This window comes from Rhinolophus sinicus, linkage group LG06 (assembly GCF_036562045.2).
Source record: "Rhinolophus sinicus isolate RSC01 linkage group LG06, ASM3656204v1, whole genome shotgun sequence".
NCBI classification, from domain to species: Eukaryota; Metazoa; Chordata; class Mammalia; order Chiroptera; family Rhinolophidae; genus Rhinolophus; species Rhinolophus sinicus.
In genome coordinates this window covers 131167073-131179186 of record NC_133756.1, presented here as the reverse complement: position 1 = coordinate 131179186, position 12114 = coordinate 131167073, and the positions used below count along the sequence as shown (strand labels likewise).

Genomic DNA, 12114 nt, shown 5'->3' with positions numbered 1-12114 from the left:
CCTTCGGAGCAGGGTGGTGCTCCCTTGGCTCTCTCTCCCCTTCTTTTCACTCCCTTCTAAAATGTGTTTAAAAAGAAGTGAATATCCTTCTAAAATTAGTTAAAAATCTTTCTCTGACTTTTCATTTGAGATGTCAAAAGGATTAAATAAATGAAACTTTATTTTACCGGGGAGTTTACCCAGAGACTCAACGACATCTCGGGTCTTTGGCCTTATTCTAATTCCATGGTGGTAATTACCCTTCGTTTCTTTAAGTGCAATAGATTTATTGCCTTAGAGACTATGCACAGTTTGATTGAATTATTCATTTTTTTTCTTTGGTGTAGACTGCATCTGGGGACTCTGATGTGACGTGTAGATTTTTTTTTTTTTCCCAGGAACAAAGGGAATGTGGAAATGAAAGAGAGAGGGAGAGAGAGGCTGGCAGATGTAATGAGACGCGGTGAAGGTGTACGCAGACTGGCACTCCCACTCCTCCCTTCTGCTCTCACTGCAGCCCTGGGTAACTCGCAGGCTAACACAAACAGCTTTTCTCCCGCAGCCTGCCCTCAGTCACTGTAAGTACATCAGCCTTCTCTTATCAGCATGCAGATTCCAGCCACGCACTCCCCTAGCTTCGGCTTTGCACCTTAGACAGCAGAAGTACATTTAAAATGAACTTGCCTAAGCCAGGAAAGACATATCTGTAAAACTTATCTTTGATTTATCTTTATTTTGCTTTGAGAAAAGTTCATGCATTTTTACCACTTTCCCCCACCTCCTTTGTGACAGAGCTGCTGCTCCTACTGTCGCTACCTCTGTGGTCTTCCCAACAGGGTGACGCACAGATTCAAATACAATTTAATGTTATTCTCTATCATTTAGAGTCGAGGGACAATGCCTTGTCCTTTGGCTAAATGACGTCTTAAAGAACGCAGAGCATTGTTGACAGTTTGTTTTTTTGCTTTTGTTGTTGAAACACGAGTTCCAACCTCTTGAGGCAGAGTCCCAAGGGCGCTGTTATTTGGGAGTTCGGGTTATTTGGTTACACCAAACTGAAATGAAGTGCGATGGACTGCAGGCGTGTTGTATGCTTATTCTCCCTGTTTAAGGAAACCAATTGCTAAAACTTTTCTTCGTGTTGTAATTAAAGTTTTCAACTTTTGCTTTTTTATACTCTTTTACTTATTCTTCGTTTCAGTAAAAGTCCTCATTCGTCGTGTTTTGGAAGTGAAAAACATTTATATGTGTCCTATTATACAGTAGCTATAAAGCCCTTCCTGAAAGAAGTTAGCGACCTTACGATGAAGTCATGTAGATCTGAATTGTCCGCCCAGCTGGTGTAAAGAGACTATCAAAGCGAGAATTTGAGGTTGTAACAGTCGTTAGGATTTTTGCGTGGGTGCTTTAAATATTAACTTCTTGAGCAGAATTCAATGCGTTGCCCTTCCCAAGTTCAAGGGGACCTCTCTCCAGGAATCGCGCGCGCCTTGCCTGTGCGGGTTCGCGCCTCTTCTCTGGAGGTGCGAGGCCAAACTTAGCAAAGCCGAGTTGCCTTTACTGGTTGCCGTGAGCAGGGACACCGGGACAGCACAGAGGCAGCGACAGCTGCGGGCAGGTAAGTGAGTCCCCATCCGCTCGTCCCTCCATCTCTTCCTGGTTCCCCTAGCTCTGCACCCGGGCTCTTGCGCCACGTGGGGCTCGGACCCCCAGGGAAAGTGAGCCGACGTGCGCCGGGATCTGGCCACGGTGCCTGGGTGTCCTCCGCTACTTCCGGGACTTTTTGGAGCCCGCAGGCCAGTGCGGACCAGGTGGAGAGTCCCGCACTAGAACCCCCCGCAGCGCTCTTCGCGTAGCCCCCTGAGCTGTACAGTCACACAGGAGGCTGGAAAGGAAACCTTGAGGGCGCACTCCCGCCCCCAGGGCCACATGTTACCCCAGGCACAGCCTCAAGTGCGGCATCAAGACCCCAAACTTTAGTTTCTTTACTTTAGGGATCAATGTCGTGACCGGTTCCGGGTTCCGCCTTATCGATCTACTTTGGTATCAATTTATTAGATAAAATCTAAAGAGGATTCCTGCCGCTCCTTCCGGGAAGGTCCACCGCGGCCCACTATGAGGGCCTTGGACATCAGAGATCTTGATAATGTCGCCTTTTTTTTCTCTTTTTGCTTCCCGCCAGTGGCCTGCATCTGGTTGGCAGGGTCAGTCTTACCCCCTAAATGCCCGAGTGCTGTGTGATTTAAAGAGACGGATGCGCTGGTACTTGAAAAGCCAAACTTGTCGCTGCAACTCTGAGGAACCCAATGGCACCCCAGCGTTTCGTCCCAGATGTTTCACTTCCCTAGGTGGCTCTTCCCTGAGGATTCAGGTTTGGGGACTTAAAGTGCCCCCTCTTTTCACTGCCTCAAGTCTGCAGGCATTTAGGACAGGTCATTCGATTTTGACCTCTTTAGCCTCTAGAGAGATTTTTTTTTTTGGCCCCTGTGGTTAGTTCCAGGGCAGGCGGCCCAAGCGAGTGAGGCTGACGATTGGAGCGCTGCGCTGGGCCACGTTATGCACAAAAACAAAACAAAAACAAAACCCAGAAGAGACTGGCCCCTGCCTAGCTTAGAAACACTGTCTGGGTTTACCCCTTGGGTCCCGGAGGTCAAGGGGCACGCCCGGCAGCTCTGGAAGCCCAGGTGGAAGGGCATGGCAGGCAAGGTGCCAGGCATTCTCTTCACTGGCCTTTAGGCTCTGGTGCCTACAGGCAGCCTTTGCAGTCCTGAAAATGGCTGTGCTCAAGGGGGACTCAAAATCTCCTGTTGGCGATTCGCTCTCCTCTCAGCCAAGAGTCATCAAGTCACTTTAACTGATAGCCCGCAAGCTCCCAATCCTCAAGCATTATATTTTCTATTGGGGTAGAAGCATCTAGCTAGTCCTGCCCCACTCATCCCAGGTGCTCATCTCCACCCTTATTTCTATCTGTTTCCTTCTCTTGTCTGGAACTCATATGCAACCAAACATCGAGTGTACTTTAGGAAGCCAATATATGACTGACATCTTAGCTTGTTCCATCTTCCTGCTTGCTTACTCTCCATTTTCCTCAAAGTTAATGTAACAAAGATGAGGCTTTCTCTCCTTTATCGCTTATCACGTAATCTGTGGGTGGTCTTCTCAAAAATGGCAACTTTAGATTGCCATGAACTTTCTGATTTTTCTAGTTATAATTCTGGACCCCTCTCTCTTCCTGGTCCATATCTCCTTTCACAAAGTCCCTGTTTATGAAGTATCTCAAAGTAGCCATCTCACATCAGTTTCTACATAGAAGGACCTCTCCTTCTACAAATCTCTGCAGGTTATGCTAGTATGTCAGAACCTCTCTCCCAGCTTTTAATCTCGATGTAATTTTGACTCTGCACTGAGCTCAGTTTCTCAAATCTAACCAATTCCTTTGGGCCTGGGTTAAGGCAGGCCAGCCTCACCTCCAGCACACTGCCTCTAGTTAGCTCTGTGTCTGCTACTGTCAAAGCTGGTTTTCTCATCTATCTCTTTCCCCTGCATCTCTACTACCTGACTACTGCAGCTCTACGCCCTTCCCAGTCCCCCAGCTTTTTTGCACTGAGATAAAGTTCCAGGTCTCTTCTTCTTTAGGCCATTTTATACTCCTCACATCTTTTATCTACCCTACACATGCATCAAAGAGAATCTTTCATTTCTGTAGGTTTTTTTTTTTGGGTCTCTTATTAACATAACTTTCTACATCTGACTTATGTGTTTTTACATGCTGTCCTGAGTGACTGAACTCTTCATTTCTACAACTTCCAAGCCACCCCTCTTGAAATTGTTTCTTCAAATATTTTCCTCTACAAAGTTGAGATAATACACATATATCACTCACCAAATTCCACATAACACAAACTTATCCATATAACTCATGTGGAACTATTTTATTTATTATCGTAAAGATATAATCCTTTTTCTTTGGAGTTTGTACGTCTTGTTATTTATAATATTCTTAACCCATAAACTCCATAATCCACATAGGGCTTCTAGAACATTGCCACCTACGTATGCTTAGACTCTCCTATGTCAGTTGCTTTTTTTTTTCCCTTTCGTCTTCTCCTCCATCTTTTAAAATAAGTTTCTCTTTTCTCATTTGCTGAGATCCTACTAACCGGTGTGTTTTCATTATCTCTGCTTCCTGCGTCTCTTTCCTTACTGTCTTTTGATCACTTCTCTTTTTTATTTTCCTTCATCCTTCTTATTATTCACTCTTCTTTCCTGCTTCCTGGGCTGCTTCGGCCCCTGCCGTCCCCCTTCCCTGTATTTCCCATGACTCACTTCTGTGGTCCAGTTCTGTAGTATCTCGGTACTGCCTAACCTGCAGCCCATTCCTCCTTTCACATAACGTTTTCAAAGCACAAACTACCACCCCTCTATTTTCCTGTCCGCTTTACCCTCTGCTTTTCTTCAGTTTGTCCTTTCTTTCTCCCCAGTTGTCTACCTTTTCCCCACTTCAGTTTGCCTTCCTCGTGACTCCTCCTCCTAGCAGCCCTAGCTCTAACAGCGCTCCTTGGGTGCTTTGCTCCGCAGCCTCTCTCCCACCTAATACTGGTAACCATTCCCCTCTGACCCCAGCCCGCCCTCTTCTTTGTCCCCTTCCAATTTCCTCTGGTAGGCGCTTCACTCTGTCTTCCCAGGCGCTTTTTCCAATTCCAACCTCCGCTCTCGCCGATCTCTGCCCTCTCTCTTCAGCTCTCTCTTGCCTTTGCCTCCCGCTCTCCCCTCCTTCTTCCCCCGGCCCTCCCCCCTCCCTCCCAGCTTCCCTGCCTGGCTCGCTGCCTCCCTCGCCTCTTGTCTCATCTTGCCTGTGTTGTCTGGGAGGGGAGCCCTGCCTCCTCTCCCTCGCTCAGATCAATGCCCTGGCCACTCACTTTCTGATGTTGCACGACGGGAAATGCTTTGAATACTTACGACATGGCCGCTCACACTGATTGCCAAGATTGACAGCACTAACCATCGCCTTCACTTGTTTCAAGGGGGAAACCCCTAGTCACCCCGCTCTGCGCGCACCTCCCTGCACCCCGGCGGCAAACTTCTGTGGGTCAGCGCTCCCCCCAGCCGGGGCGGGACACCCCCCGCAGACTTGAGTTAACGGGCTGCGTCGGCCGCGGCGCTAGGGGGTTCTGCTCCCTTGCTCCCCGGGTTGTGCTAATTGACCTAGCATCGACTCACCTTCCTTAATTTTTTTTTTATTTGTATCTTTCCCTTTTTCTTTAATGCTATTTACTCCCGCGGCGCAGCGCACAAGGAGCCCTCCCGTGCGGTACCATCCTGGAGCCCGCCCAGGTAACCCGGACGGAGCGAGCGATCTAGAGATCCAGGGAGGCAGAGCGAGAGCGCGCGGCCCGTTTGTGAGCTACCTGTTGGGGAGCCGGAGGGGGCAGGGGCAGGAACCCCGGGACTGGCCGCCGGACCTCCAGCGCCTTCCGCTTTTGCCCTTCCGGGCAGCTCCAGGGTTAGTTTCCCTGAGCTGGGACTGAGGGTTGGGGTCGGACAGGCGGAGGGACAAGAGCTGAGCGCGCGGAGCCCTGCGAGGGCGCCGGTTGCTGGGAGCCCCGGCCGCCCAGCTCGGGCGGGTTTCCGTACTTGGCTGGGGAGGGGAGGGGGGAGGAGGAGCGGGAGGAGGGCGCTCCGCGGGGCCGACGCAGAGGGGGGAGTGGAGGCTGAAAAAGGGGCCCGAGCGCCTGCCGCTCGCTGGTGGACGCGCGGATCCCCGGGATGCGTCCCCCTCTGGGAGAGTTGTGCCTTGTTCCGGAGGCGGTGACAGATCTGCGTGGCGGGCTCCTGGTTTCCTTACCACCCCCCCCAGCCCCCAAATCCACTCCGAGAAAACACATGTTGTAGCTGTAGATAACTGTGCGTAGGACACTAAGGCAAAAAGGGCAGGGGAGAGAGACAACGCAACCTTTGACAACAGAAAGCTGTTATCGCCATCCTAAGTATTCGTCCGGAAATCTGTCCGCCCTCTCGGCCCACCTTATTCCTCCTCCTTCGCCTCCCCGTATAGATATTCTAATCTATATAACTGGGAATGATATGAAAAAGAAGTCAGGTGGCTTAGAGAATGAATTTTTAAATCTCCGTGAAGTTTGAGGTAGGTATTTCATTGAAGTTTGCGCAAGTGTGTGATGGTAGAAGCTTGTGTGCCTGCCCGTGTAGTTCTCTCTCTCTCTCTCTCTCTCTCTCTCTCTCTCTCTCTCGCTCTCTCTCGCTCTCTCTCGCTCTCTCTCTCTCTCTCAGCATATGCGTGTGTGCTCTGAGGGTTCAGATGGGACCGCAGGGTGGTAATGCCCTTTGTTCCCACAAGAGGGCAGCATCCTGAGGGCTTTGTGAGCGCTGTATCTCGTTATCGCTGCAGGCTTGGGTTTAGAGAAAGTTATACTGAAACTTTCGAACTGATATCACATCTTATTTCGTGATATTAAAAAAAGAAAGACAGAAAGAAAAAGGACAGAAGTGAAGAAAAAAGCAAGAAAAAAAGGGAAAACAGGCAGCCAGCCTACCCCGGGAGAGTCCCAGTCACACCAAGACTAGGGGGAGGGCTGTTTTAATTGTGGGTTTGGCCGACTGACGACTGGAGTGCCCTCCTCGGCTGTCTTAGTTGTAGCCGGAGGTCATGTAAATCGACCTTAAAAGAATGCATAAGCCATAAATTAAAATAAACCCTCACCCAAGGGCTGATCCATAAGTAGACAATATCCAACCTGGACAAAACGAACTTCCCTTACGAGCCGACCTAAACCGCATCCCCCCAAAGAATAGAGACTAAATGCAAAGTAAGTTTCCCAGCGAATATTTTGTTTTCTTGAAAAGTGTTGGGTTGATTCGCCGTGTGACTGCGATGCCGCAGTTTCCCGGAGCGCTTCAGTGTTAGCCAGGCTCCGGGTGCGGGAGGTGGGGAGGACCCGTGTCGCTGGGTTTCTGGGCTTCTTAACGCTACCCCCACCCCACCCCCATTTTGGTTTGGAAACTTCGGCTATTTGTGGGGTTGACGCTGGCCTGGGGCGGGCAAGAGTCTATGATCTCCGCGGCGCTCTCCGCCGGGGTGAAGTTTCCCGAGAGGAGTTAATAAAGAAAACCCGGGTCGCTAGAAAAGCCGTACGCTTCCTCCTCCCACCCTCACCCCTCCGCCTCTCTACCACAACTTTCCCGGGACCTTGCGCGAGTTGCCTCCAGTTCCCTCGGCCCTCTCCCTTCCTCCCCCCCCACCCCTATTTTTGGACATGACTTTTTATGATCTCTTTAGGAATAAACAAACCGAATTCCAAGACAATCCGAAACCCAAGCGCTAATCTGTGGTTCTCTTTGCCCGGGACGCTAGGGCAGTCGTGCGGGCCCGGCGGGGGCGTGTGTTAGCAGCCTCCCAGCCCTGCAGGGCGCGGACTCGGCCTGGGAGTCCGCCGGACCGGCGCTCACTCGCCGGCACGTTTCTTCCCCGCCCCGCGCTCACCCACCCCGCGTCCCTGAGCCCCGCCGGCACCCTCCGTCCTTCTCGGCGCCCTGCCCGGGGCCCGTCGCCCGCTGCCGTGTCCGCAGACCCGCGGAGATCCGCGGCTCTGGGGCTCGGCCCGGGCCCGGGGGCGGTGCTGCCACCCGCCCGGGGCCCAGCCCGAGCCTTGGCGGCTCTCAGGGGAGCTGCTTTTTGCTTTCTCCCTTAAAGGGCCGGTCTGAGAAGGGAAGGGGCTTGTGCGAAGGCTGCTGGGGTTGTGCTCAGGCACCAGGAGGAGCGGCCCGCGGCTGCGGAGGACCGATTAGCTCCGTTCCCGGGGTTGTTTCCCCGGCGCTCTGCGGAGCTTTAAGATAAAAACAGAATTGGTGTGTTTGGAGCCGATAAAAGGTGGTTGTTGCCGGCGTGTTTTGAGTTTTATTTAAGCTCTCTTAGGCGGATCAAATTTGAAAACGTTTGTTTTGTACGAATTGCCAGATATTGAATGCTGCCCCTATTTGGGGACTAAAAATAAGTCTTCGACTCTGCTGGCGGGGCTGGGCTGTTAGCGAAATGGGCTGTTCCGGGCTCTTTCTCTGTGTGTGACCTCCGCGGAGGGCCGTGCTTGAAGTTTCGTTCTCGACATGGCCCGAAGCCGTTGCTGCAGCAAACTGGGCTGGCCTTCGGACCTCCCGCTGCACTGTCAGTGGGGCACTCGGATGACGTCCATGTCCAGGGCACTTGACCTCGGCGCGTATTCCTGTGGCCGGCCCTTCGCCCGGACGGGGCGGCCCAACCAACAGCCTAGTGGAGTCGGGATGCGAGAGTGCCCCCTCTCCCCCGCCTCCCCAGGGTCTTCTCTCCTCTGCCCTTTATAGTCACATGTCCAGGTTTTTCACCGGTCCCGAGGAGAACAGACACAGCCCCGCCCAGTCTATTTCTAGGAGGTGGGTTTGGTGAATAAAAAGGTCAAGTGATCGGGTCTGCGAGCTGGTCCATGGCGAGGGGGGACTGGACGGACACCTGGCAAGGACCGCCCCGCCTGTTCCTCCCCCCCCTGGCGAGTCCGCCCGCCCACGGCTGGTCTCCCCAGGCCACATTCTTGCGCTAAGTGTGAGAGGCTGTGGGAAAAGCAATCCCGAACCGGCCAAGAGCCGGCGAAGCTGATCCCGCGATGGCATTTTGTTTTGAACAGTTGCTTGGGTTGACGTTTCCTCATAAGGTAAGGTGTCACTGGACAGTCGGCTGCCCAAATGCCACATGTATAATTAGCTTGCGCACTCAGCACCTCCTTCCCCAGGCCCGTAGGCACGGGCTTGGCCCACTCAGCTCCGTTCTGGGCTGCAGGATTCCCCAGGGAGGGCCGAACCGGCCAGGACAGCCCCGGGAGGCCCCCGTACCAGGGGAGACTCTGACAGTGTAGCCTCGTCTTTGATTTCTCTCTCTTTTTCCTCCGTCTCTTTCTTTCCTCTCCTTTATTTTTCGGTTGAGGGGGAACCACTGGGTAGAGGGGTAAACTGGACATCAGCGGCAGGGTGCAGACTGAATGAAGGAAGGGGGTTCATAGTAAATCTGGCAATATACCTCCTCTCCACACCCCGCCCACGGGGGAGGGCTGCTAGTGCCCCTCTATCTGCATTAACCCAGTAGGACCAGCTCAGGCTTGGCATTGTATCCTGGCTTGGGTAGGGGCTTCCTGCTTCTAGTTGGGACTGTTCACCTGTCTGTGTGCTCCCTCCTATCTCTACCCCAGAGGTCTTTCAGCAAATTAGTGTCTGTGTCCTGATTGCAGCTGCGGTTGCTTTTCCCCCTCCAGGCCTAGCCGCTTGGGGCTGCTGGTGTTCACTGTGGGGCAAGCCTGGAAAGATTTGCTGTCGCTCCCTGTCTCACTGTCGTTCAGCCTGGGGTTCTTTGCAGCAGTGCCTTGTCCTCTCTGTCTGTACCCAGATTGCTTGACCTTCCTACCTAGCTTCCCAGACCCCAGCCTCAGGTCAGTTTTGGCCTGCACTCTCTGGCAGAAACCAGATTCCTGCAGCCGTGAACGTGACCTTCCCTCTCGCACTCTGTGCAGTCACCGTGGAATTCAACACTCAGCATTAGGCACTTTCATCAGTCTACCTTCTACCCTGTTTTCTAGGCCACTCAGATATGCCTGATACCTACTAGAAGATTCCCTTTATTTTAAAAACAAACAAACAACAAACAAACATCTAAATCTTGCATAAGTTTAGTGGGATTGGGTTAGCTTTTCTATGGCTGCAAGAGTGCACTTTTCAGGTGAGAGGTGGGGCCATGGTTTTATTTAGTTGCATTTGTTTTTTATTGAACCAATGAAATATTTCATTTTCCTATAGTAAGGGAAAAGTTATGACTGAATTTTTAAAACGCTACCAGACCATAAATGTATGATCTATATACTTTTGAGAGGATCTTCCGGAATCTACATATGTGAGCACATGGGCAGTAGGCCTAATGACATGTAGATTTTTTTTCCCCCTACGTTTTTGAAAACCTCATAAATCAAGAGATTGTCCCACTTCTAAAAGAACAAGAACAAGAACAACAAGCAACCCCCCCCCAAAAAAAAAAAAAGAAAAAATCCTTCAGACTCTGAAAGCAAGCAAGTGTGCCCCATACTTCTTAGATCTAGTTTATGGCCAAAGGCAGTTAGTAACCAGTATCTAGACAAATGCTAGGTCATTAATACCTTGGGCACAGTGACATCCTCTGTCACTTTTCTCATGAACTACCAACACCCCCTTTCTCTTCTCTGCTCTCCCACCACATTCCTTTATGTATCATGGTAAAACTAGATAGTCTTTTGTTTATTGTTTATCCTATTTAATGTTCTTAGTTTTTGTTTTGGAAGTAATGAGAAGGAACTTTCTCCTGGTGTATATATATATTTAAATACAAAAGTGTATGAGTTTATTATTAAGGAGCAGGATACAAACTCCTATGTTAGTATATTGTGTAACTATAACAGTCAACATTATACTATAAAAAGATAAATGTAAAAATATTAATTAATAAAGCAGTATCAATCTCTATACTTTAAGCTGATTCTATAATGGATTCAGTAACTAAATACCTAGAAGCAATGACATTCAGTAGGAATATTATATTGTCTGTTGGACATTTTTTCCTTAGAAGCAGAAAGCAACGGATATTTTTCTTAGGGAAAAGCACATATTTAAAATATGATAACATATCTGGCAAATCCTTCTTTTATAACGCTTTAAAATATATTAATTTAAATACATAAGTGATACATTTTGGTTGCGTTATTGGGATTTTTTTTTGTCTGTTTCTATTTGACTTTTTAGAAGGAATATTGGGTTATTGGTCTCTGATAAAATGCTACACATATCCATCTTATACTGAAGAAATCAGTGATGTTTTAAATAATTCTCTTTCAGTTAGCACAATAGTTACTGGAATAAATGAATTTTCTTTTAATAAGGCTTAATATACATTGGCTTTAACCCTTACTTTTAATATTTTCTATACTTAAATATCTCTAAGTTTGAAACAATTGTTAATGAGAGAATTCATACTTTTTCACTGTTTACAGACAGCATTCTCTAAAAGCATAATATAGCACAACAAAAATTTTGGTTGACCTAAGAGCTATTTGTTGAAATATACTTTAGAGGTACATATATATCAATTGATGTTTTTGAAGTCAAGTGAAACATGCCATCAAGCTAATGTGTCTTAGAGGACCATATCAGGCACAGACAGGTACTAGAAATGATAAAACACAGATAACATACAGCAAGATGATTTGCAGATGGGACGTATTATCTACTGTCATGAGGTTAGATGGGTCATATTACTGTTTTTTAAAAAATTAATCTAGGTGATTTCAGAGTTGTCAAGTTATATAGGTATATGAGATTTAATGAAAACAGATTTTATTATAGCAACTTGCTAGAAAAAATGAACAAATATTCATTGCTCTTTAGAGGAGGAAGTGGACTATCTTTATATTTGGATTGCTTCTTGTTTAAGAAATATGGTTCACCCCGATTATTTTTTTTCCTAATAAGGAAAATAAGGTGTTGACCACTTTCTATCTTCATGGTCACTCCACATTTTTTTTTTTTTACTGATTATACTCTGAATCTCAGCATACTCAAATGAAAAATAAAAGCTGGCATTTTGGTATAGTCTATGAAAAGCAATTTTTATTAGATGTAAGCACATTTTAAATGCAAAGCTTATCCTTTTCACTTGAGGTTCTTCAACTGTGATTTGAAAACTAATTGTTTTGGTAAGAGTTATATCAGAAACTTTCATCATCCTCTCATTATGTATTCATTATTCATTATAGGAAAAGTGTTTTTATTTTCCTTATTCTGTGGAAGAGGGTAAAAGCTTTTCAGTAAATTACTTTGTTTAGACATTTAGTCAATGTGGAAATAATTTTAAACTTGTGTTACGGTTTTTGGTAGAGCTTTTCAAGTTTTGAGTATCCATTGTCATAATCTGGATAAAAATATCTATTGAAAAATGTGGGTGGAGGTTGTAAGATGGACTATCATTTTAATCTACTACGGACTCTCTCACCTCCAAAAAAGGGTGCTGGTCTGTTTTTCCTCAAATCTGTGGTAGTCTCAAAAAAAGGGAACATGAAACCCTAAAACCTCAGAGAAACA

General features: G+C 48.1%; 1 protein-coding gene across 10 annotated transcripts in view; it reads left to right on the top strand.

Moving 5' to 3' along the window:
* The first annotated feature begins 411 nt into the window (after positions 1-411).
* SOX6 (SRY-box transcription factor 6) overlaps positions 412-12114 on the top strand; it is a 595594-nt gene continuing 583891 nt past the window's right edge. For 2 of the 10 annotated variants that reach the window (XM_074336055.1, XM_074336057.1), the window contains exon 1: positions 412-557. The gene's annotated coding sequence lies outside the window, so the exon portion shown is untranslated. Of the gene's footprint in view, positions 558-4816; positions 5314-5355; positions 5483-6648; positions 6804-7862; positions 8676-12114 lie in introns of those variants that run through there. The other 8 variants (XM_074336052.1, XM_074336056.1, XM_019746644.2 and 5 more) reach the window with 5 other exon arrangements.